This window comes from Centropristis striata, chromosome 16 (genome assembly GCF_030273125.1).
Source record: "Centropristis striata isolate RG_2023a ecotype Rhode Island chromosome 16, C.striata_1.0, whole genome shotgun sequence".
Taxonomy (NCBI): Eukaryota; Metazoa; Chordata; class Actinopteri; order Perciformes; family Serranidae; genus Centropristis; species Centropristis striata.
In genome coordinates, this window is record NC_081532.1 from 15,280,685 (window position 1) to 15,284,649 (window position 3,965).

A 3,965-nucleotide genomic window follows, 5' to 3' on the forward strand; every position below is an offset into this window, starting at 1 on the left:
GTGTTTACATTGGTTACCATGAGCACCGCTTCCCAGAAATCCCTGCTGATAAACACAGGGAGCACGTGGTGAGAGTTCTGGCGCGAGCCCCCTAGATATTAGCAGAGGCAGGATTTGGTATTTGTCTTTTAAATCTTGTACATGACAGAGTTATGCTCCTTCACGACAAAAAGTCACCCTGCTGTCAGAGGAGTTTTATTAAGTCTAGAAGTAAGTAAGAAAAACAGTTTTATATGTGATGATAGAATCTTACTAAGTTTAAGCAGATGGAATACATGTATTTAGTTTTGATGTATCTAGAGCAGGGGTCTCAAACTTGCGGCCCGCGGGCCAATTGCGGCCCTCGTGACGATATTTTGTGGCCCTCACCTTGATATTAAATGTTTTATATGAATGGCACTTTACCGTGTTGTGTGTGGAAGGTCCCTTTAATTACTTTTTTTTGGTAATTTTGTGTCTTTTTTAGTAATTTTGTCTTTTTTTTATATCATTTTGTGTCTTTTTTTTTAAAATAATTCTGTGTCCTTTTTTTAAAATAATTGTGTCTTTTTGGTAATTTTGTGTCTTTTTTAAATAATTTTGTGTCTTTTTGGTAATTTTGTGTCTTTTTTAAATAATTTTGTGTCTTTTTGGGTCATTTTGGGTCATTTTGTGTCTTTTTTAATAATGCTGTGTCTTTTTTGGTAATTCTTTGTATTTTTTGGTCATTTTGTGTCTTTTTTGTGATTTTGTGTATTTTTTAAGTAGTGTTTTTTCAGTCATATTGTGCCTTTTTTTTTAATTTTGTGTCTTTTTTGTGATTTTGTGTATTTTTTAAGTAGTGTTTTTTCAGTCATATTGTGCCTTTTTTTTAAATTTTGTGTCGTTTTTGGTCATTTTCTTGTCTTTTTTAGTAATTTTGTGTCTTTTTTTGGTCATTTTGATACTGCCTCCAACGGCCCCCAGGTAATTTGAGTTTGAGACCTCTGATCTAGAGTAATCATAGTTTTACAACAATATTAGTACATTATCATTGTATCAAAAGCGTCTTACATGATTAATCTATAAATGCATAGAGAGAGGGCACACACACAGTTAGTGAATTACGCATGCATAGATAGTGACCTAGTCAATCAGATAGTGATTCCCATGCACAGAGACAGAAAAACAGATTATTTCTAACAATATTTTTCCCCTCAATTTTTTTACATTTTTTACTGAAACACATAGCCCTTTTTAGAAATAAAAAAAAATAGATATAAATTTCTGTAGTCCAGTATACCAGTGCTTGAATGTCACTTTTTGAAATTAAGTATAAATGATACTTCCAGGAATAAATGGGACCTCTTTTTTTCAGAAAACCCAACCATTTGATGACAAAAAAATGTCAGTAACCTGACATGGCTAAATACCAGTCATTAAAAGGCTTTCATTGTTTTCATTTGATAAGCTCTCCCATTCTCTATCTGATACAGATTGATGTCTCATTTACCCAGATGGATGCTGTAAGACAAGATCCTGATCTTGTCTTGCATTATCAAAGTTCACCGCTGACAGTTCTCATAATGTCATGTTTTGACTGCAGCAGTATGTCATTTTGTCAAAGCGACAACACTACACATCCTTGCTGGGATTGTGAAATTGACAGCCCCATCCAAATGCACACCCTAATCAAGCAATTTCCCCCAATTCCAGTCGCATCAAATTGCTCTTTAGCTGTTGAACTGGGGAGTTTTGTTGTCCTTTTCTAATGCTAATCTGCCCTATTCAGCATCTCTCTATGAGGCTATTTGTTGTGAAATAAATCCCCTTGTTTGCCTCCTGCATGTATAATTGATATTGTTGCCAGGCTTTTTGTTTGTGCTGTGGAGAGCTCAAAGGCGCTACTTTGGAGGTGATGAAGAAAATGGGACTTGCGACATTGCCGTTCCAGCTGAGCTCAGCTGAGGTTGATGCCAGTGATCAACCTTTCATGCCATACATTCATGATTATTTTCAGCAGATTATGACTCACAATATGTATTCACAACCATTGTTTACTCATTTTTTTCCCCCTTACTTTGTGTATCAGCAAAAACAACTCATCAAGATGTAACAGCACCATGAGTGAAATTACACCAAAAGTAAAGACACTCCAATTAAGGTAAATTCATTTTCTGGTGAGTATACGATTTCAGTCACTTTACATAGATGCACAAAAAAACCAGGGCTCATAATTTATCGTCGTCCACACTGTGTTCTTATCTGCATGTTTCCTCAACAGCATTCATTTTAGCTCGACAGTGAGTTATCTACAATATAGTTTCTTGCTAGTAAAAACAATGCATACAGCCCAAATGCTGCAAAACAAAACCAGTTTTAATGATAGAGTAGGTATAGCCTTTACAGGTGTTTATCAGTAAAAACAAAAAGTGCCATGCATACATTTTCTAAAAATATTACTACATCAATGGCTGCATTGAAAATATTATTTTTGCTATTTGTAGTTTCATACACTGTTTCTGCCTGCTGCTCCTCTGAAGACATACAATGTGTATGGCCATTGATATGCCCTAACAGGTCACAATTTGCATGAGAATTAACAGCTAGTAAATTAAATTGATATTCAGTGCACATCTCCGTTGAATCCTTCAGACCTTTGTTCCCCTGCCTGGCAGAGCCCATGTTCAGCCCCTAGCTAGTCAGAAACATCTGTGCAGTTAATAATTTGATAAACAGCTTACACAAATGCTAAATTATCTTCTCCACCCCCCTCCTCTTTTTTCCTTCCTCCCCTTGTGTGAAACTTGGAACAGTTGGCTCACCTCTCTGTGGTGTTCAGTTTATCTGTCTTTTGTGGCTGTTCTTCCACAGCTCTGGTTTTCATGGCTCTCCCTTCACTCCTTCCACTATCACTTAGATACTGGAGCAGTGTTTGGGGGTTGATGCAAATCCTCAATTCTCATCTGTGAAGAAAAAAGGCGTAGGAGTTGCCTATTGTGGCAAGTTTTAAATGAACTTAGTCTGAACATTTGTTATTCATTCATAGTTCTGGCTGGATAGCATTTACACAAATGCTGAAGAAGAACAGTGACATTTATCAACACATTTTAACATTTACAATGCCATTGTGCTTCCATTGAGTTAAAGCCTATTGTTTGCCCAGAACTCGGGTGACTCCCTGTGAAATTGCAAATTAAGGTCTGACATATTTTTTCCAGAGAGCATTCTACATCAGAGTGCAAAAGCTTTCAAGTTCCATGTGTTAATTCAATGGTCACTTGTTTCTATAATTGGCTGATACCACTAGCGGAAGAGATTTGACCGGGCTTTTATAATCGTTTCAAAAAGTAGGCACTTGTAGTTGGCACAGGTATAGTTTGATTTTCACAAAGTTATATTAAAAAGATTAAATGTGTCCAGATGATGATATTAGTAGTATCTGTTCAGAACCAGGTCTGATTAAAATTTTAAAAAGGCTACAAAATATCACAGTCTAATCTGTTTGCGTGTGTGCACACACGTGCCCGCATGCCTACATATGGTTTATTTGTGCGTCTGTGTTTTGTGAGTGCGTTTTTGTCTATGAGAGGACAGCAATTAGTTAAGTGCTATCAAGTGGATGAAAAGCTGCAACAAATCCCCTTTATAATTTCATGGAAAAGAAAGCTGACAAAATAGAATGGGGTGGAGGGGAACTAGTTTCCAATGCTTGCCTTTTCATTTGCGACTTAAGAAGAAATTGAACACTAAGAGGCTGTGTTAAGCTGTGTTAAGACACACTTTGTCCTTTTTTTTTTCAGATGTCGAGTTGTTTCTTTAAACTTTTTTTTGTAGATGCTGTGTCTTCTACCACTAAGGATGAGTGAGGAGATCAGATTCAGCATGATGCTGCACTTGTTGGTTATTTGAATAAACATCAGGGCAGTCTCGAGTGCTGTCTGAGAGCACAATGCTTCAGTGTGGTTTTGAACAAAGACTCCCAGGTCTAATGACAGTGGCCTGTT